A 22,814-nucleotide genomic window follows, 5' to 3' on the forward strand; every position below is an offset into this window, starting at 1 on the left:
TCAAGCGGTAGCACGCTCGCCTGGCATGCGTGCGGCCCAGGTTCGATCCTCAGCACCACATACAAACAATGATGTTGTGTCCACCGAAAACTAAAAATAAATAAATATTTTAAAAATTCTCTCTCTCTCTCTTAAAAAAAAAAAAAAAATCTGTTTCCTCTTCCCTACTCACCACTCCTGCAAAACACAAGGAGCTTAAAGGAAAGTCAAGAGGCTGAGTAATCATTGCAACCCTGTCAACCAGACTAGGATTGCCCAGGCATGGACTGTGGTGAAGAAGGTCAACCAGCAGGAAAGTAGCCCTCCTAAGTAGCGCTAAGTTGCTGAGACTGGCCTTGAGATCCTCCTACCTCAGCCTCTGAGTGGCTGGGAATATTGGTGTGTACTACCACACCCAGGTCTGCTCTGTCTTTCTTGACTGGGTAACATTAGCTGATTTGTTCTCATTCTCTGAGTCTCAATTTGGAATTAGCTAGTGGCTGGTAGCAAAGGTCTTCCCAGGAAAGCAGGCCCTAACTTCCTCACCTGATGTGATTCAGATAGGATGATCTCTGGATCCCTTTACAATTCATACTGTGGCAGACAGAGATTCCTATTGTCTCCTTGCTTGACAGGATCAAACATTTCCAGAACCAAGATTATTGACCTTCACCTTTAAAGAGACAATGCAAGAGGGAAAAACCTCATGCCTAACCAGTATCCCTTCAAGGACAATAAGGCAAGGTCCTCAAATTCCAGTTCTCCAAGCCCATTTCAAGGCTGCAAATGTCTGGCTCTGTTCTTCAGCTTCATCTGTACCTGGAGCCCAGTATTCCTTGGTTCTATGCCACATGGGGTCCCCTGAGTAAGTTGTCATGGTCTGAACTTGTTCTGCTCCCCCTCAGCAAGTGCAGACCTGCTAGGCTACTTTAAGGCCAAGGAGAAAGACTTCAGTATAGTGGCTACCTGCAAATCCCAGAAGTCTGCAGGTGTGAGTCAATGCTGCAGAAGGAGTAGAAGGCAGAGAGGCAGTACCCAGAAGTCAGAACTCAGCTGGGAGGGCTGAAAGACGGGACTGTCACTTGCTGGACAGGCTCTTTGGGGGCTTTTAGACTCTTCCCAGCCCTGAGGAGTCCTCAGAAAACATGGCTCCTAGCTGAGCCACTGTTCTACTTAGTGACCTGGGAAATCCAGTTCACTACCCTGAGCCTTGACCTCCACAGGGCAGAGGGTTCCCATCTTTATCAATCCATTGTGATCACTTGAGAAGAATTTGTAATCCCAGGCCACAACCCTGCAGTCCAGTTTGTTCTGGCATAAAGTCAAAGTCAAGAATTCTTGGGCTAGACAATACAGACAGCCTTCCCTGAATTAAGTTTCTAGTGAATTGTACTAAAAAAGAAGTGGAACTGTGATTACATATTTCACACATGCATTTACCCAGGGATACACACACACACGCACACACACACTGGAACTGTGATTACAAATTTCACACATGCACTTTCCCAGGGATACACACTCACACACACACTCACACATACACACACACACTCTCTCTCTTACAATCAAGAAAACTAAGATCCCCAAAGAATTAATCTGATAGTTACCCAGTGAGTTGTTGATTTAGAACCTGGTTCTCAAACTATGGACCCCAAACCAGCATTATCATCACCTTCTGGGAACCTAGTAGAAAAGGAATTCTCAGCCAGGCCTGGTGGTGCATGCCTGTATAATTCCAGAGACTTGGGAGGGGAAGCTGAGGCAGGAGGATTGCAAATTCAAGTCCAGCCTCTACAACTTAGTGAGACCATGTCTCAAAATAAAAAAATAAAAATGACTGGGATGTGGCCGAGTGGTTAAGCACCTCAGTACCCACCCACCCACACACCCCACCCCACCCCCCCCGCCCCCCAAAAAAACAAATTCTCAGGTAGGCCTCACCCCAGACTTAGTGAATCAGAAACTCTAGAGGGGATTTTTTTTAAGAGAGAGTGAGAGAGGAGAGAGAGAATTTTTAATATTTATTTATTTTTTTTAGTTCTCGGCGGACACAACATCTTTGTTGGTATGTGGTGCTGAGGATCGAACCCGGGCTGCACGCATGCCAGGCGAGCGTGCTACCGCTTGAGCCACATCCCCAGCCCCTCTAGAGAGGATGTTTGTTTTTGCTTTTTGGTACTGGAGATTGAACCCAGCAGTGCTTTGCTACTGAGCTACATCCCCAGTACTTTGTTTATTTCTTATTTGCCTCAAACTTGTGATCCTTCTGCCTCAACCTCTGGAGCCTCTGGGTTTTACAGGCATGGGCCACCATGCCTGTTCAGAAATTTTTTTTAATGAAACTTGCAGTTGATTCTGATGCACAAAAATGTTGGAGAACAGTGCCTTAGAACAATAGAAGCATCAGAGCAGAAAGAGACACCAGCTAAGAGAAGAAACCAAGGTTTACAGAGGTTGATTGATATGCTCAGGATAATATAGTAAGACAAGCACAGGACTGAGCAATCTCCAGGCCTCCTGGCCAGCCTGGAGCATCTCTGTGCTGCCAGCCTCCTCCATACCCTTGACACTTTTTCCTCTCCTAAGGATGATTTAGGAGGTACTTGTCTCAAAATAAAAAATAAAAAGGACTGGGGGTGTTGCTCAGTGATTAAGTGCCCTTGGGTTCAATCCCCAGTACCAAAAAAAAAAAAAAAGAAGAAGAAGAAGAAGAAAAGAAAGAAAGAAAGAAAAAATCCAAACAATCCCAGTATAACAAAAGTCCTTTTAACAATTTGTAAACCCTTCCCACACACCCCAGTACCCATGTCAAATAACTTCCATCAATTGGGTGGATGTGGTCTCCAACTTTTTCAAGACAATATATATGTGTGTGCGCATATATATTTTTGGTGGCGCTGGGTGTTGAACCCAGGACCTCTGGCAGGCTAGGCAAGTGTTCTACCACTAAGCTACATTCCCAGTCCTTTTTATTTTTTGAATTTTGAGACAGGGTCTCATTAATAGCTCAGGGTCTCGATAAATTGCTGAGGCTGGCCTTGAACTTCTTAATCCTTAATCCTTCTGCCTCAGCCTCCAAGTCATGGGATTACAGGTGTGTATCACCATACCTGGCTATGATCTTTATTTTTAAATGTATCTTACAAGCATGTTTTTTGGTAGCAACACTTCTCAGGTATGTTAAAGAGGCTGAATGCTGAGTTGGGGAGTGAATTCTTCTAATAGATTGTCCTTTAAATATAGACAATAAACATTCATATTTATTATATAATGAAAATTTTCTTTCCTTTTTTTTCTTTTTCTTTTTTGGTATGGGGGGGCAGGGGAGGTACTTAACCACTGAGCCACACCCCCAGTACTTTTATTTTTTATTTTGAGACAAGTTCCCCCTAAATCGCTTGGGGTCTCACTAAATTGCTGAGGCTGGCCTTGACCCTTTTGATCATCCTGCCTCAGGCTTCTGAGTTGCTGGGATTACAGGTGTGTACCACCAGGCCCAGCATGAGGTTCTTCCTTTATTATTATGAAAAAGAATATACAAGAAAGCTTAGTGAAAACCCCAAATAATAGAAAAGTGTATGCAATGAAAAGTGATCTAGGCCCAGACCAACTTCTCAGAGAAAGCCACAGTCAACCTGGCCTGTGTGTGCTTCCAATAGGTCTCCACACTTTCCATTCTGAGGCCCTGGGCCATACAAACTCTGGTGGGCACAACAAAGGTGGTCCAGAGGCAGGGAGCTCACATTCAGTAGGGATATGGACAAGGACTTAATGTCTGTCTTAAAACCCGGAGGGCCATGCCCTGGAGCTATGGGAGACCAGAGAAAGCAGTACTGCCTTAGCAACCAGGGAGGACACAGGCAATCTAAAGGAGGAATTGTATACTGCCTGGGTGAAATCACAGCATGTAGGGACACTGTGAGCCAAGGCGTGATGTTCAGAAGGTCAGAGCAGGTTCTGTGGGCAGCAATGAATTGGACATAAAGAGTGCAGCCTGCCGCAGGCAGGGAACTACCTGGCTAGCCCAGGGGCCTTGAGGGTAGGCCAAGGCCAAGAGGGTGTTGAGCTTTCTTGGGTATTGAGCATCCCTAGATCCTGCCCCAGGACACAAAGCTGGCAAGGACATTGCAACCTTCTGCCCAATTCTGTGGACAGGAGTCATGTGAGGAAAAGTCCGCAACTCCTGACCCGGGCCAATTCAGTCCAGCCCCTTGATTTCTACTATATCCATTAAAGCTGAATTTCAATCTCTTGATCCAATGGGCTATGGAAGAGAAAATGGGCAGAGGTTAAAGATGAAGAGGGCTGGGGTGGGGATTCTGGTATTGAAGGATGGGGTACAGTAAAATAGTGCTCATACCAGGAAGAGAGGGGCAGCCAGAACACAAACTCAGATGAAAGAGACCAGACTTGCTAAGACCTCCCTCTGTGACCTTAGGCAACCCCCTCTCTGGCCTAAGTTTCCTCCTCCACCAAATGGAAATAATGGTGACCCCTTCACAGGAGTGTACTGAGCCCCGTGATAGCACAGGAACCCCATGTACACGCCCAGGTGCAGGTAGCTAATGTTCAGGGGCCACATGTCCAGAGGCAGTCATGGGTATAGGTCTCCATGGTCCCAGGAACCCTTTCAAGAAGTTGTTGAAGGACTCTGGCTTCTGTCTTTGGTGCCCAGAGCAGCCCTGAGGGCTGTTTTCAAACTCACTGAGATAAGGCTAGAGAGAGGAGGGAAGGCTGCACAGGCTGGGCATGGTGGCACAAGCCTATATCCCAGGTACTTGGGAGGCTGAGGCAGGAGAACAGCAAATTCAAGGTCAGCCTCAGCAATTTAACAAAACCTGTTTCAACATTTTTTAAAAATTAAAAGAGCTGGGAATATAGCTCAGTGGTGGAGTGCCCCTGAGTTCAATCACTAGTACTGCAAAAAACGGCGGCAGGGGTGGGGGGAGCACCTACCTACTCCTCTCCTCCATGGGGAATCTCTTTCTAGTATAGGGGACCTCCAAGGTGGTGGCTTCATGCTCAGCAGAGACAGTCACCAAACAGTCTTTCACTAACTTCAGGAACAGTAACGGTATTTCTCAGGGCCCAATACAGAGATGTGTTCACCTGTCTCTCCAGCTGAAGCCACTAAAGAATCGCAGCCAGAGTGAACCCATAAAAATACATATACACATTTCCCACTACAAACACGTAATCACACACATGTGTACACACACTTGTCCTTACTCTCAAGCCCAACCCATGCACAGACAGGAGGAAAGCTCCCACCGCCCACCCACACACACGTAGCACCGTCTCTCCATATCTGGTCACCAAGAACACCCATAGGCATAATTCATATTCCTAGTGTTCTTCCAAATGTTGTATGGCAACATTAGAAACTAGTTTCATCATTATTCTAATCAAGATTTATCTCTGGAGACTGGGCATGATGATGTAGGCCCATAATTCCAGAAGCTCATGAAGTTGAGGCAGGAGGATCTCAAGTTCAAGGTTAGCCTCAACAACTTAGTGAGACTGTGCTTCAAAAGAAAAATTGAAAAGGGCTGGGAATGGAGCTCAGTGGTAAAGCACCTCTGGGTTTGATCCCCAGTGTCACAAAATAAAATTTAAAAAGAAAAAGATTTATCTTTGGGGCTAAGAGTATAATTCAGTACTAAGAGTACTTTGCATGCATGAGGCCCTAGGTTCATCCTAAATTCTTCGGGAGATCTCCCTTGTGATCACTGGGTACAGTTGGGCTGGACTGACACCAGCAACCCTGTGCCTCAAGCAGTGGTGTCTGTTCAAATCCCATAAGGGAGTGCTCTTCTAAACTTCCTAGGCAAGACTGCCAAGAAACAGGGTAAACCAGGCTTGGTGGTGCATGTCTGCAATCCCAGCAACTCAGGAGGCTGAAGCAGGAGGATCGCAAGTTCAAAACCAGACTCAGCAATTTAGTGAGACCTAAGCAACTTAGCAAGACTCTATCTCAAAATAAAAATTAAAAAGTGCTGGGGATGTGACTCAGTTGTTAAATGCCCTTGAGTTCAATCCCTGGCACAAAAACAAAAAAATAAATAAATAAATAAACACCCCCCCCCCAAAAAAAAGAACAACAACAACAAAAAAAAAAAAAAAAAAAAAAAAACTGGGTAATGGACTGGAGATAGAGGAGCTCTGCGGTAGAGTGCTTGCCTCACATGCATGAGGCCCTAGGTTCAATCCCCAGAACTGCAAAAAAAAAAAAAAAATTAAAAGAAACAGATAAAATTAATACCTCCTTGTTGCTGCAAGTCGGTGCGCATGCATCATTAGGCTCCGATGTTGCCGCTCCTCAGCCTGCACTTTTTCCCTGTCTACTCTCAGCACGAGGGAGTGCGCGAATACCTCAAGTCATGGCTGCTTGCTCTGCGCTTCTGCTGCTACGGTGGCCCCCTCACGATGGCTAGCATCCTTTTTGAGGATGTTTTGGATGTGAAAGACATTTTTTTTGTTTTTTTTTTTCTTTTTCTTTTTTTTATCTTTTTTTTCTTTTTTTTTTTTTTTTTTTTTGTTTTTTGGATGTGAAAGACATTGACTCAGAGGGTAAAGAGTTTTATGGAGTATCTCTATTGCATTGTGAGAGTGAATCTTTCAAGATGGACCTCATTTTAGATGTAAACATTCATATTTATCTTGTAGACTTGCTTGACAAGTTCCAATTGGTCTTAGCTAATACCTTGTATGAAGATGGTACCCTAGGCCTTTCGGGGCTGACCAGTTTGAATATGTAATGTAGGGGAACGTGTGCAGGATTGAGGGGATGAAACGTCTATGGAAGCAGCAACACACCTCTCTGCCTACGTTCTACGGGGCTTCACTCATGAGGCTGCAAGGTGATGCCAACAACCTGCAAGGATTTGGAGTGGATTCCAGAGTTTATCTGCTGATGAAGAAACTGGCCTTCTGAACCTTAAGGGATGCCACCTGCTGCTTGGTCACTCAGGTCATGGACCTTGTTCAAACCTGAGTAGATGTTCCTACTGTTTATCTAATAAGGAGGAACTAGCTTTCTGCCCACTGTTGGTGCATCTGTAGCTAGTCCGAACTCAATGGGAAACTGACTTGTCCGTGAAAAACCCAGTGGGAGAGTTTGAAGCGAATCAGAAGTTGTTTTGTGTATATGACTCTTTGATTAAATTTTACTTTTTCAGGAAAAAAAAAAAATGATGCTTCCTTTCCTCCCTCCCAACACCCTATCCCCACCCAGCAGAGAACCATCAGTTGGGAGGAGCACCATGTACATTCCTTTTTCCTAGTCCTGGCTTCTCTGTGATTTCCCCAGTCTGGTTAAGGCCTTCTTGTGTCCTGGACAAACACTGTCAGCTTCCAGCCTTAAAGGTCCCTTGATGAGGGGCTGGGGTTGTAGCTCAGTGGTAGAGCGCTTGCCTCGCACATGTGAGCCACTGGATTTGATCCTTAGCAACACATAAAAATAAATAAAATAAATAAAGATATTGTGTCCGTCTTTAAAAAAAAATTAAAAAGGTACCTTGCTGGCCCAGGCTGGCCCTTCACCTTTCTTTTTTAAAGAGAGAGTGAGAGAGGAGAGAGGAGAGAGAGAGAATTTTCAATATTTATTTTTTAGTTCTCGGCGGACACAACATCTTTGTTGGTATGTGGTGCTGAGGATCGAACCCGGGCCGCACGCATGCCAGGCGAGCGCACTACCGCTTGAGCCACATCCCCAGCCCTGGCCCTTCACCTTTCAGATACCCTGTCCCTGTGATGAGACCCTGAGTAAGAAGAGGGAGGTGCCCAGCTGGCTGACTCATCATGAGGGGTAGGGGAGGGAGGAGAGAGTAGAGACCACAGGCCTGGGAAGGAGACTATAGGATGAGCTCTTGGAAGAGGTCACTCTCTGGTGAGGTCTTCACTTACCAGGTTCTCCTGCAAGCCACAGGCCTCCAGAGATCAAAACAATTCCTCTTTGGGACTTACTGTCTCTAGGAGGATAAGTTTAGGGTCTGGTACAAATTCAGGTCCCTGTCCTGGTATAAGAGTTAGGAGAAAGGCCTCACCTCAGATATTGTTCCTGGCCTCCCCAACAACATGTGAGGACGGATGGAGAACCTTGGATCCATGGGCCTGCTTGGATCTCCCCCAGGCAATATCAGCCCCCACCAAGATATCAGGAAGCAAGAGCCTTAGAATCTGCAAATTGGACAAGTGCTAGACCTTCCTGAGCATCTCAGACTCCCACCTGGTGTCCTTGGCACAACCAGGAGCTAGCAGGACAGAGGCTCCAAGACACCCACCCCTCCTGTGGTTTTCTCCTCACCTGGACTGGCTCCATCATACCCCTTCCCACTCTGGTTCTGCTTACCACCCCCACACAGTCTAACTCACCCACCCAATCATAGACTTTACTCATAAAGGTAAAGTCATTCCTGCAGCATGTGTAAAGAGCTTCCATGGTCCAATCCACAAGCCTGGGCTACCATGGCCCAATATCCCTCCTGGTCTTAATTCACCAAAAGGAAATGCCTATTACAGTTTGGAGATGGGGCAGGACCCTGGAAGCCTCAGGCACAGAAACTGAACTACTTCTAGGGACAATTGGTCTGAGTAAAGAAGGTAAATCTTCAAACAGCTGTCTATTCTTTAGGAGCCTAGAGGTCAAGAAAGCACATGCATTCCCTCAGTTTATCAACTCCAGGTTAATCTGAATCACCATTACACCTGATACCTCCTGACAGAACCTAGCACAGTACTCTGTTCAGAGCAGCCACTCAGTCCTAACTCAGTCCTAACTAGGAGCATCCATCTGCTCCTAGCCCAGATAACCAAGCCAGAAAGAGGCTCAGGTATAATCAGAAAAGCTCGTAAAGCCAGGCATGGTGAAATAAATTCAGTCACTATAATCCCAGCAATTTGGCAGATTAAGGCCGGAGGATCTCAAGTTTGAGATCAGCAAAACTCTATCTCAGAATAAAGAAATAAATAAATCGGGCCCAGGATATAGAGCTGGCTGTGCCTGACGGTGCATCTGAAGCAAAGTTGGGTGGGGTAGAGATTAGGGAGCGGTAGTGGGTGGGAGGTGGTGGGAGAAGGAGGCGCCCAAGCAGGACCCTAAGCCGAAATTCCAGGAGGGTGAGTGAGTGCTGTGCTTTCATGGGCCTCTCCTTTATGAAGCAAAGTGCGTTAAGGTTGCCATAAAGGACAAACAAGTGAAATACTTTATACATTACAGTGGTTGGAATAAAAATTGGGATGAATGGGTTCCAGAGAGCAGAGTGCTCAAGTACGTGGACACCAATCTGCAGAAAGAGAGAACTCCAAAAAGCCAATCAGGAGCTGTATGCAGAGGGGAAGATGAGAGGGGCTGCTCCAGGAAAGAAGACATCTGGTCTGCAACAGAAAAATGTTGAAGTGAAAACCAAAAAGAACAAACAGAAAACACCTGGTGGCAGTACCAGTGAGACACCTCAGCCTCCTCGGAAAAAAAGGGCCCAGGTAGCTCCTGCTGTTGAAAATGAAGAAACATTTATGAACAGAGTTGAAGTTAAAGTAAAGATTCCTGAAGAGCTAAAACCAGGGCTTGTTGATGACTGGGACTTAATTAGCAGACAAAAACAGCTCTTTTATCTTCCTGCAAAGAAGAATGTGGAGTCTATTCTTGAGGATTATGCAAATTACAAGAAATCTTGAGGAAACACAGATAATAAGGAGTAGGCTGTTAATGAAATTGTGGCAGGAATAAAAGAATACTTCAATGTAATGCTGGGCACTCAACTGCTCTACAAATTTGAGAGACCACAGTATGCTGAAATCCTTGTAGGTCATTCTAATGCACCCATGTCCCAGGAGTATGGAGCGCCACATCTACTGAGATTATTTGTAATAATTGGAGTGATGTTGGCCTATACACCTCTGGATGAGAAGAGCCCTGCTTTATTATTGAATTATTTTCATGATTTCCTCAAGTACCTGGCAAAGATTTTTTTTTAAAGAGAGAGAGAGAGAGAGAGAGAGAGTTTTTTTAATATTTATTTTTTAGTTTTTGGCAGACACAATATCTTTGTTTGTATGTGGTGCTGAGGATCGAACCCGGGCCGAAGGCATGCCAGGCGAGCGCTACCGCTTGAGCCACATCCCCAGCCCCCCTGGCAAAGAATTCTGCAACTTTGTTTAGTGCCAGGGATTATGAAGTCACCCCTCCTGAATACCATCAGAAAGCAGTGTGAGGAGGTGTACTTCATTCACTTGTGTTTGGATCTCGGTAAACACATTTTTGTTCTTAGTCCTTCTCTTGTACAAATGATGTACTTTGAAGATGTTAGTGTATAACAAAATTGATGTTTGTTTTCTGTTTGAATTTAAACAGAGAAAATAAAAGTTTTTTTTTTCTAAAGAGAGAGAGAGAGAATTTTTTTTTTTAGAGAGAGTGAGAGAGGGGAGAGAGAGAAGAGAGAATTTTTAATATTTATTTTTTAGTTCTCGGCGGACACAACATCTTTGTTGGTATGTGGTGCTGAGGATCGAACCCGGGCCGCACGCATGCCAGGCGAGCGCGCTACCGCTTGAGCCACATCCCTAGCCCCAAGAGAAAATAAAAGTTGTTACTGCTCCTTTTTTTCCTTTCAAAAAAAAAAAAGAATAAAGAAATAAAGAAAGGGTGGGGGTATAGTTCAGTGGTAGAGCACCCTGGGTTCAATCCTTGGTGGGGAGAACAAAACAGAGAAGCTCATCAAATTTATTTACTGAAATAACTATAAAGCAACCAGTCAGATGGATTTACTAGAGGATAGTAAAGCTGAGCTTCACTGAGGTCTCCACCCAGACTGACCCTTGAGAGTAACTGCCAAGAGGACCCATAAGAGGACACTGTCTTCCTGGTGAAAGTGGCCAAGGTTGCCCTAGAGGGGCCTCAGGCCAAAAAGGTGGTCACACTAGCCCCTACTCAGATCTAAACCCAATGTAGTTCTCCTCAAATGTCTGAGATCCCCCAGGCTGCCCTGCAACATCCCCTCTGCCCCCTGGTGGAGGTTCTAAGTACACAGAAGAAAGGGAGATCAGGCTGCACTCAGACCACCACCAAACTAGACTGAGGCTGGAAACAAGATTGTCTGTCCCATTTCCTCCTCTATAAAGTGAACATGAGCTATGTTGAATAAGTGGGTACTTCTCAGTGTTCTATGGAACAATGATCAGACAAGACCCTGTGAAGCAGGGACTGGGTACACGTCTGTACTCCCAGTGACTCCAGAGGCTGAGACAGGAGGATAGTGAGTCCAAAGCAAGTCTCAGCAAAATCGAGGCGCTAAGAAACTCAGTGAGACTCTGTCTCTAAATAAATTACAAAATAGGGCTGGGATGTGGCTCAGGGGCTGAGTGTCCAAGAGTTCAATCCCCAGTATTAAAAAACAAACAAACAAAAAAAAAAAACCTGTGAAGCTGAGTGTGGTGGTGCACAACTGTAACTCAGGAGGCTGAAACAAAAGGATCTCAAGTTCAAGGCAGCCTCAGCAAGATAGTGAGATCCTCAGCAATTTAGCCAGAACCTAGTACAAAAAAAAAAAAAAATTAAAGAAAAGATTGTCTGTGAAAAGGGTTTTTCACTCAAGGAAGTATAGGAAACCTCCCTGCTGTTCCTTGGAGCCTCACAATTCACAACTTGTTTGTTTCAGGTACTAGGGATTGAACCCAGGGATGCTCTGCCACTGGGCTACATCCCTAGCCGTTTTTATTTTTCATTTTGAGACAGTGTCTTGCTAAATTGCTCAGGCTGATCTTGAATTTGTGATCCCATGCCTCAACCTCTCAAAGTAATAGGATTACAAGCTAGTGCCAGCCACCACCAGCACCCCATCTGACACCCACACAATATACAATTTTTAAAAGACTCTAAGTAGTGATACAGAAAAGGAAACTTTCACTCTAATCTTGATTTCCTCAAATCCACTTTCTACACCCATATAAACATCCCAGAAGGCCTGGGGCTTGCCTTGGAGTCTGAACCTTGGATTGGAATGGGCCCAGCCCCAGTTCCCTCTGGGGCAGATATTGCCCCCAGTTCCCTTTGGGGCAGACATTGCTTAGGGTTAGAAAGGGATTTGGGGTGTGAGGGGGTAGAAACCAGGGTCCCAGCCCCCACCCTGCCATCCTCCTAGACCATACCCGCACAGCACTTGCCAAATGTAGGCATTTGCCAACTAGCTGTGGGCAGATGGAGCAAGAGGCTTTACCTCAGCCAGAACAAGAGGGAGCCTCAGGAACAACGTTACACACCAGAGGCCCACGGATTGAGAAAGGCAGGGACAGGGCCATGACACTATAGGCCCTAACACAGTGTTTCTTCCTCTGAGCACATCTGTGGGCTGGAGGGGGTGGGGCAGGATACCCAAGTATAAGCTGTAAGGAGGGCTCAGCTGCTACCCAGTGTAGGGGGCCATTCTGACACGTGATTGGGTGACTCCCGTTAAGGGCCTGAGGCGCTCTGGCTGTGTCGAAGCTTTCCCGACCCTTTCCTGATGAGAGAGCCCATCCGTGTGGGGTGTGCCTGACCACTGACCCCGGGGACCCAATCACTGACCCTGACCTTGGAGTGCAGCCCCCCCTCAACCTTCATTGGATGGAATTCTCCCCTGAATCTCTTGTTCCCCAAATAAAAGGCTACTCCCCGGCGTGTTAGCTCTCTCTCTCTCCTGCTAGCCCAGAGTAATCCTCGCTGCCCTGCTGGGCGGCTAGAGGTGGGAACCAGAGAGGTGAGCCGTCTCGGACCTAGCAATATAAATAAGGTACTGTCTGTGTGTTTTATTTCGATCTCTTCTAACTAACTTTATGCCTAGAACCTCATTAATGAAACCACTGCGCAGGCCGCGTGGTAGAACCCAGCACCTCTGACTTCCAAGGGGAGGACCCCAAGAAATTACAAGAAAACTAAGCCCTTTGAGATAAAGTCCCCCTCCCATTCCAGAACCTCCCTAATGCCCAGTGTCCTCCATTCACTGCCCATGGCCTCTGACCTGGGTCAGACCTCATTACCTCTACTTGTTGGGGAATCACTTGCAATAGGTTACAGGAATGTGATGTCACACTCTTCATATTGTTAATTGTATATGGTAGACTGGGGGACTGTGAGGGTCAGCAACCTCTCACATTTCTCTAGCACACTTTATTTGAAACTTCTTTTTTTTTTAATACCTTTATTTCACTTATTTATTTTTATGTGGTGCTGAGGATGGAACTCTAACATGGTAGGCGAGCGCTCTACCACTGAGCCACAACCCCAGGCCTTTATTTGAAACTTCTGAAAAGCATTTATATCACATGCTTTGTTCTGTCCTGTGAAGGCCTCTGAAGGGCTGACCAGCAACCATTCCTCCATTTCCAGCTGAGACCAACAGTGGTCAAGAGGCTGCCACAGAAGATAAATGGCCAGCAGAAACCAACATAGCTGTGGGGCTCCTGACCCTGAACATTTTGAACCCTGCAAAATTTTCTGGAAACAGATCCCCAGAAATTGGAGTGCATTTTTTTTCTCATACAGTGCTTAGCTTTCAGCCTTTGTCCTAATGACAGCTGCCTTTTCTGTCAACGCAGAATATTTTTTTCCAAATATTCTCCGGAGAAAACAGTGCCCTCTGGTGGTCTGCTTGGGTCCTCTGGGGGAAGAGCAGGACAAAATGTCCTCAACCTCCTCAGAAGGGAAAAATCTGCCTCACCACCCCAACACCATGTCAGTCCATCTTCCATGGGGAAGAGGGAGAAGGAATGATGGCTGCTCAGAGGCCCTTTCTTTTTCTTTCTTTCTTTTTTTTTTTTTGTCTTTTTTTATGTAGCAGATATTTTATTAGTTTGTACTAATGCATTTTCATATTACAAAGGCAGTTGAGTGGAATTTTTTTTTTTCATGTTTTGGCATGAGGATGGAATCCAGGGACCCTTAACCACTAAGCCACATCTCCAGCTCTTTTTATTTTTTATTTTGAGACAGGATCTTTTTTAAAAATTTTTATTAATTATTGATGGATCTTTATTCATTTATTTGTTTATATGTGGTGTTGAGAATTGAACCCAGTACCTCACACATGCTAGGCAAGCACTTACCACTGAGCCACAACCCCAGCCCGAGACAGGATCTTGCCAAGTTGCTTAGGGCCTTGCAAAATTGCTGAACCTGGCTTTGAACTTCAGATGCTCCTGCCTCAGCTTCCCAGGCCACTGGGATTACAGGCATTTGCCACTGCCCCTGGCTCAGAGGCCCTTTCTAAATCCACTGCCTTCAGGATAACATTCAAATGCTTGGTCTTCATTCACTCCATAAACATTTCTCCAAGTCTCCATGAGCCAAGCTCTAGCCTGCTGCTGGGAACAAGGGGCCATGCTGCTCCAGGGGGCTCCCAGATTATCCATGAGGCCTGAGGCTGTTCTCTTCCCCCATGCCTGGTTCCTACCATTGCCAGACCAAAGAATTCCTTCCCTGTGATCCCTCAAACCCCCATGATCACCACCACCAGCAGCAACCAGACAGAGGAAGGAAAATCTGGAGAGTGGTGGCCTGAAAGCCATATCAGGTAAATGTCTCTAGGAGTGGTCAAGTGTATCTAGTTATCTACTGCTGGGTAGATAACAACAAGGACTGCAAATTGGCCACAGTAAAGTCCCTAAAGAACTTGACAAAAGGGCTAGAGTTGTGGCTCAGTGGAGGAGCACTTGCCTCGCACATGCAAGGCCCTGGGTTCAATCCTCAGCACCATATAAAAATAAACAAAATAAAGATATTGTATCCATCTACAACTAAAAACGATATTAAAAAAAAAAAAGAAGAAGAACTTGACAAAAGGTTTCCTATGAAATAGGGAAGGTGATGTCTGACTGGAGTTGGTTCAAGATAAAATGGAGCCGGATGTGATGTAATCCCAGAAGCTCAGGAGCAGAGGCAGGAGGATTATGAGTTCAAAGACAGCCTCAGCAATGGCTAAGCAACTCAGTGAGACCCTGTTTCTAAATAAAATACAAAATACAGCTGGGGATATGGCTTGGTGGTTCAGTGCCCCTGAGTTCAATCTCTGGTTAAAAAAAAAAAAAAGATAAAATGGGATAAGAGAAATTAGAGACAATATTGTGGGTATAGAGTCTAGGTCTCTTCCAGCATTCATGTACTCTATCAATGAGGTACATCCCTAGCCCTAGAGACAACATTTTTTGAGGAATTTTTTTTTTTTTTTTTTTTTTTTTTGGTATCAGGATTGAACTCAGGGCCACTTGACCACTGGGCCACAAACCCAGCCCCATTTTGTATTTTATTTAGAGACAGTGTCTCACTGAGTTACTTAGCACCTTGATTTTGCTGAGGCTGGCTTTGGACTCATGATACTCCTGCCTCACACTCCTGAGCCACTGGGATTAAAGATGTGGGCCACCACACTCGGCTTTTTGAGGATTTTTACTGTGAAGGGGAAGAGTATAACTGGAGGGGGAAAAATGCCATCAAGAAAAGGTTTTGTTGTGGTATTTTGTTATGCTGGGAATGGAACCCAAGTGCCTAGGGCATGCTCAACTCATTTTCTACCACTAAGCTATAACCCCAGACCTGATTTTTTGTTGTTGTCATTGTTTGTTTTGTTGTTTTGTGTGTGTGTGTGTGGGGGGGGGTTATTTGTTTTTTTTTTTAATTTTTTTAAAGACTTTTAAAAATTTTTTTAAAGAGAGAGAGAATTTTTAATATTTAATTTTTATTTTTTCGGCGCTCACAACATCTTTGTTTCTATGTGGTGCTGAGGATCGAACCTGGGCCGCATGCATGCCAGGCGAGCGCGCTACCGTTTGAGCCACATCCCCAGCCCTAATTTTGTTTTGTTGTTGTTGTTTTATTTTATTTGCTTTTGTACAGAGCTGGAGATTGGACCTATGGCCTGACACATTCCAGGAAATCACTTTACCATTGCATTTAACCTCTAGACATGTTTATTTTTTATTTTTTATTCTTTTGTAACTGGGAAGACAGGGTGTTACTAAATTGCCCAGACTAGCCTCAAACTTGCAATCCTCCTGCCTCAGTCTCCTAGGTTGCTAGGATTACAGGTGGATGCTGTCAGCTCAGTTTGTTTCTTGATCTGGGTGTTGATTGCATGAGTGGCTTACCTTGTGGAAATTCATTGAGCTGCACATTCATGATTTGTTCGATGTCCTATATGAACAGTATGTTTCAATCAAAGTTTGTTATAATTAAAAAAAAAAACAACAGGCTGGGTATGGTGGTACATATGTGTCATTTCAGCAATTTGGGAGGTAGAGGCAGAAGATCTCAAGTTCAAGACTAGCCTGGGCAAACTTAATAAGACCCTGTCTCAAAATAAAAAATGAAAAGGGCTGGGAATGTACCACAGTGGTAGAGCACTCTTGAGTTAAGTCCCCAGTATCACCAAAAAAAAAAAGAAAGAAAAAAAGAACTGTTTCCAAAATTTACCCTTGTTGCTCCTTGCAATCACCCTCCCCCAGTGTAACCAGAACCTTAATTTGTATCACCAAGAATTACAAAACAGAACTTGACTTTTGGAGGGAGGTTTTGGGGATTGAACTCAGGGCCTTGTGCATGTAAAGCAAGTGTCTACCATGTAGACCCCCAGCCCTTTCTATATTAAGGAAGGGTCTAACTAAATTGTCCAGGTTGGCCTCAAACTTGTGACCCTCCTGCCTTAGCCTCCTGAATAGCTGGGATGACTGACACATGCAGTGCTGGTGCTCTTAGATTGAGGTGCCTAAAGTTGTCTTTGCATACACTCAGTCTTCATGCTAATTAACCCCAAAACTATACTGAGTGCCAAGCCCAGACAATCCACAAGTACAAAACTAAGCTCTTCAGGTAGGCGTGGTTACACAAACCTATAATCCCAGTGATTTAGGAGGCTAAGGCAGAAGGACCACAAGTTTGAGACTAGCCTTAACAATTTAGTGAGGCACTAAACAACTTTTCAAGACCCTGCCTCGAATTAAAATTTAGAAGGGCTGAGCTGTAATTCAGTGGTAAAGTGCCCCTGGGTTCAAATCCCAGTCCCGGGGAAAAAAAAGAAAGAAACATTACTCTCTATTCAGGTGCTTGAGTCACTGCCTAGAAATTTTCCAAATTCCTCTCTTTCCCCCACCCAGGCCAATCTTAACTCTCATTTATCAAAAGACTCTTTTAAGGTTCTCAAGGTTAGTTCCTTTCTCTGTGGTTGAGGTCTCCACCTTGAATCAGAATTTCCCAGTTCAGGAGGACAGCCAGCTCCTGGTTCCTCAATCCTCCCAACCCTGCAGTAAATCTTATTCTCTTATCAACCACTCTCCACACCCTTGGTCCACAATACAAGGCCAAACCCTTCAGCAAGATCTAAGGTCTTCAAGAACTGTGCCACACAATTGTGTCTCTCACAACCACTCCCAGGGGCCCATTCTAGAGCAAATCAGTGGTAGTTCTCACTAACTGCAGAATTCTTTCTCACCTGCTGCATCTGGGGCACCTTATAGAGCACTTATCTCTCCCTACCACCAAGGGTCCCTTTTCCAGGGACTCACAACTTCCAATTTCAGCAGCTTTAATCAATTCCCTTTGGGCCAGGCACACGCCTATAATCCCCACTACCCAGAAAGCTGAGGTAAGAGAATCACAAGTGGGGCTGGGGATGTGGCTCAAGTGGTAGCGCGCTAGCCTGGCATGCGCTCGGCCCGGGTTCGATCCTCAGCACCACATACCAACAAAGATGTTGTGTCCGCCGAGAACTAAAAAAATAAATATTAAAAAATTCTCTCTCTCTCTCCCCCCTTAAAAAAAAATTCTCTCTCTGTCTCTTTCTCTCCTCTCTCACTCTCTCTAAAAAAAAAAAAAAAAAGAGAATCACAAGTTCCAGGCCAGCCTGGGCAACTTGGGGGAGACCCTGCCCTAAAAAAGCATTTTTAAAGAGCTGGGGATGTAGCTCAGTGGTGGAGTGCTTGCCTAGCCAGAGTTCACTCCCAACCACTGCAAAAAGTAATAATAATACTAATAAATAAGAAGAAGAAGAAAAAGAGGGCTGGGGTTGTAGGTCAGTCATGATGTGTGAGGCACTGGGTTCAATCCTCCACACCATAAGAAAATAAATAAACAAAATAAAAATATTTTTAAAAGAATAATAAAAATAAATCTCCTTTGGGAAGTGTCTCCTCCAAACTCCTCCACACTCTCTTCCCCTCCTAAAGATCTCTTTTGTCTCTGCACAAATGACAGCCGTTATCATGGTGATGATTCCTTTATCATAAGGATCCTGAGGCTTAGCTGAGAAGAGCTCCCTAAGGGTAGGAATTGTGACATTTATATTTCAAGCACTGATTTTGTCTCAGTAGATACTGAATAAATATTTATTGAATGAATGAATGAATGCAATAAGGTGGGTATTGAGTAAAGTATTAAATTGCATAAAAGAGTAAGAGCAGAATGACAGAGATATGACAGGGAAAATAATGAAAAATATTGAAACTTGGAAGGGGTACATGTCATGTGAACTGTGACAGCAGAGAGGGCTAAATGGTTAGGGGTTTCTAGAGGGATTTCTCCTGGCAGGTACTGGACAGTTTGTGAGCAAAAAAAAAAAAAAAAAGGATGAAGACAGAGTGGAAGATACATTAGATACATTACTGTGAAGAAGCTGGTGTTGGGGCCAAAAAGGTTTTGAGCTTCAGACTGTCAATCATTGCTTTAATTTTTTTTTTTAAGTCATTGCTTTTCAAATTAGGTGGTGAGTCATCATATATTTGTTTTAGTGGATCATAACCAGAGATTGATTGGTTGGTTTTTAAAGTGATATATAATAAAGTACCAAATAGGGTATTATTTGTTTGCTTGATTGTTTTTCTTTTGTTTTGTTTTAGTACAAGGAATTAAAGCGAGGGGTGCTTAACCACTAAGCCACATCCCCAGCCCTTTTAATATTTTTATTTTGAGACAGGGTCTCACTAGGTTGCTGAGGCTGGCTTTGAACTTGGCAATCCTCCTGCCTCAGCCTCTCAAATGGCTAGGATTCCTGGCATGCACCACCAAGCACGGCTTATATATTGTTGTATGAGTAAATAATGTGTTTAAAATGCTTTATTATTATTATTATTAGCTACATACGACATTACAATGATCTTGGCAATTCATACATTTCAATCATTGGGGTATAATTTCTCATTTTTCTGATTGTACAGATTGCAGAATCACATTGGTCATAGAGTCACCTATGTGTGGTTTTGTGTGTCCTGCATCATTCCAAAACATGTGGAAGCCCTGCTTTAAGTCATGGGGGCACTTGTGGGAGGCCAACCTTTTTTTTTTTTTTTTTTGGGGGGGGGGAGCCAACCTTAAGGGTGACTGAGTTACACTCCCCAGCTGGGTGCTGAGGCACTCAGTCACAGAAATGGGTGTGTCTTGCTACAGCCCCATGGGTGAAGCTATGCTCACCTGTTCCTTTGTTATATAACCCCTTGCCCTGTTTAGGATAGAATCTTCCATGGAAGTGCCTTGTGTGTGTCCCCTCCTCTTACTGTGCCCTTGGGTGTGGCCTACCCAGGTGTCAGTCAACCTGCTGACAAGTGGACATCATGAAGATGGACTCAGCCCCCTGAAACCTGACCCCTTGCCTCATTTGAATAGCTTCTCCTCAATAAAAGGGGTCAGCGCGTGCTCTTGCTCTCTCTCTTTTTGCGGACCCTTAAGGTCAGAGGAGCCGTCACAGCAACCCCAAAGAAAAAGGTATTTGTGTCTCTTGTGTGGTTATTTCATGCAGCCCAGTTAGCCCAGTTTAACTAGAGTGACCCCTAAGCCTTTTAGTCTCAGGAACTTAAAGGGTTCTTGAGCAGAGAGTACTAGGAGATCAGATTTGCATTTGGAAAGATCACCTGGGAGTTAGGACTTGAAAGTTCAGTTGGCAACCAGCAGCGGGAGGGAAAAGGAGTAAATGAAAGTGCTATGTCTGTCCAAAGGGACTCAGAAGAGTAGAATGAATTGAAATGAGTATTTCAATTTGAGAAAGTGGAGTTGAGTTGCCAGTGGGCCATTCTAGGTGGACTCAGGAGAGGGGCTGGAGTTCAGGAGGGAGAGTCCAGTAGGAGACAGGAATTCAGGATTTCTATGAGATAAGGGAGGAGGCCACAAGGAGTACTTAGAGTAGGTGAAATTGTTCAGAAGTTCCAATATAAAATCGTGAGGGCTTCTGCTAGAAGAGTTTGCCGCTGCAGGGCAGACATAACCAGGAAGTAGGATTTAGTCTATACGTAGAATGGTAACTACAAAACTCATTCCCTTGTATAATTCAACATAAGTACAAATTATTTATTAGAATTTTCTTATGTCTGGCCTTAAAAGATAGATAGTTCGGTGGTCGACAGACCTGGCTGTGTTTAGAATAATACAGACAGCAAAGTACAGTGGCATACCTTTGTAATCCTAGTGGCTCCGGAGGCTGAGCCAGGAGGATCACAAGTTCAATACCAGCCTCCTCAGCAATTTATCAAAGCCCTAAGCAACTTAGTGAGACCCTGTCTCAAAATAAAAAATAAAAAGGGCTGGGGATGTAGATTAGTGATTAAGCTCCCCTGGGCTCAATCTTTGCTACAAAAAAATAATAGCAATCCAGAGAAAGCTTTGTGAGTATACAGATTCCAAGCAAGACCCCACACCAGGCCTATGGAGAGAAGTCTATTATGTCTGACCTTCCTGTGTTAAACTAAACCCTGTAGTCTCCAGGGAGGCTTGTACTGCATCCCATAATTCAGTCCTGCTACCAGCAGAGTTGAATGAAAACACATGCAAAATGTTGAATCAAAAAGGAATGTTTCTTTCTCTTCAGAAAATAAGACTTATAAATTGATGGAGGGAAATACTGAGGTTTGGGGGTTTTATTTGTAGCAAAGAGAATTCTTCATTATTTTATTTTATTTTATTTGGTGCCCTTGTATCTAAGACCTCACACATGCCAAGCACATGCAGTACCACTGAGCAACACTCCCCACCCTGGCAATCCCTTCTTTAAGCAGAATACAACATACAGGGCACTATAATACATAGTACAGATTAAAAAGTCATGCTTCTGGGGCTGGGGATGTGGCTCAAGCAGTAGCGTGCTCGCCTGGCGTGCGTGCGGCCCGGGTTCGATCCTCAGCACCACATGCCAACAAGGATGTTGTGTCCGCCGAGAACTAAGAAAAAATAAATAAAAATTAAAATTCTCTCTCTCTCTCTCTCTGTCCCCCCCCCTCATTCTCTCTCAAAAAAAATGTGTTAAAAAGAAGGTACTTCATTTGATTCCTTTAAAAAAAAAAAAAAGTCATGCTTCTGTGGTTGCCAAGGAAGAGCCAGGAGCCCTACTAAGGCCCCTCCCTGTTTGAGACACAGCTGTGATGCACCTTTCACCACCCACAGGTAGAAAACAGGCCTACTCTTCTCCCTCTGCATTACCCCTTCCCCAGTTCAAGTCACCATCCCATCTCATAATATGACTGCCACAATTGCCTTCAATCCCTTTCCCTGTCTCTACAATTGCTGCGTTCTAATCCATTCTCAACTCTGCCCCCACTAATTGCTGCTTTCTAATCCATTCTCCACTCTGCCCAAAAGGTTATCAGTTTTAAATGCCTATGTAAACCTTTCAATTTTTTTTCACACCCCTATTAGAATAAAGTCCAAATTCCAAGATGTGGTCTAGCAGCCTGGGCTCTTGCCTGCCTCCCTAATTTCCTGTCTCAACCTATTGACTACCAGATATAGAATTCCCTCCATCCTCAGGGCCTTTGTTTAAGACCTTGTCTCAGGCCAAATTCCTCAAGGATTTCCTGACCTACTGGGCCAGACCAGATCATATTCCTTTTTCTTTCTTTGTTTTACTTTTAGTCCTGGGAATGGAACCCATGTCCTTGTGCATGCTAGGCAAGTACTCTACCACTGAGCTGCATGTGAAGTCTCAGATGCCCTTCTTTTATTATTATTATTATTTTTAATACCTTTGTTTTATTTATTTATTTTTATATGGTGCTGAGGATCAAACCCAGGGCCTCGAATATGCTAGGCAAGTGCTCTACCACTGAGCCACAAACCCAGCCCCTCAGATACCCTTCTTAACTTTCTGGTTTTTGTTTTGCTTTAGAGCTGGGGATCTAACCCAGAGCCTCATGCAGGCTAGGCAAGAGCTCTACTGCTACCTCAGATACTTTTTTTTTTTTTTTTTTTTTTGCACTGGGAATTGAATCCAGGGGCACTTAACCATGGGACAACATCCCCAGTCCCTTCTTATTTTCTATATTGAGACAGCATCACACTAAATTGCTTAGGGCCTCGCTAAATTGCTGAAGCTGGCTTTGAACTTGTGATCCTGCTGCCTGTGCCTCCCCAGCTACTGGAATTACAGGCATGCTCCACCATGCCTGGCTTTCAAATACCCTTCTTAAACACCCTCAAAGCACTCATATTTTTTTCTTCACAGAATGTATTAATTTAGCCTATATGTACTGAGGGGTCTCCTGAACCAGGCATTGGGTGGTAGGAAAAAAGAAAGTCAAGGTCCCTACTCTTTGAGTTTGTAATAATTTGAGGGAGTTGGCCTAGTTAATTAATCACAGAAACAGATACAAGCAAGTGTTTAAGTTCTTTGTTGGAAATGTTATGGTATGTTAATGTACTTCTCATTCGGGAATGTCCTGTGTGTGTATGTGTATGTGTGTGCTTTATAATAGGGATTTAATCCAGGGGTGTTTTACCACTAAATCACATCCCCAGCCCCTCACTCAGCCTCCTGAGTACCTGGGATTACAGGCTTGTGCCACCACACCCATTTTTTTCCATATTTTTATTGGTGCATTATAATTATACATAG

At 44.4% G+C, this 22,814-nt stretch overlaps 2 pseudogenes across 2 annotated transcripts; both read left to right on the plus strand.

Moving 5' to 3' along the window:
- Positions 1-6,533: 6,533 nt before the first annotated feature.
- LOC308644277 (DNA-directed RNA polymerases I, II, and III subunit RPABC3-like) lies at positions 6,534-6,916 on the plus strand (annotated as a pseudogene). The gene has a single exon. The product of its transcript is annotated as a DNA-directed RNA polymerases I, II, and III subunit RPABC3-like (transcript).
- Positions 6,917-9,067: 2,151 nt separating this feature from the next.
- Positions 9,068-10,193, plus strand: LOC308644274 (mortality factor 4-like protein 1; annotated as a pseudogene). The gene is made up of 2 exons: positions 9,068-9,945; positions 10,122-10,193. The product of its transcript is annotated as a mortality factor 4-like protein 1 (transcript).
- Positions 10,194-22,814: the final 12,621 nt, after the last annotated feature.

Source organism: Spermophilus citellus (genome assembly GCF_964194105.1).
Source record: "Spermophilus citellus genome assembly, chromosome: 3".
In the NCBI taxonomy this organism is placed as follows: domain Eukaryota; kingdom Metazoa; phylum Chordata; class Mammalia; order Rodentia; family Sciuridae; genus Spermophilus; species Spermophilus citellus.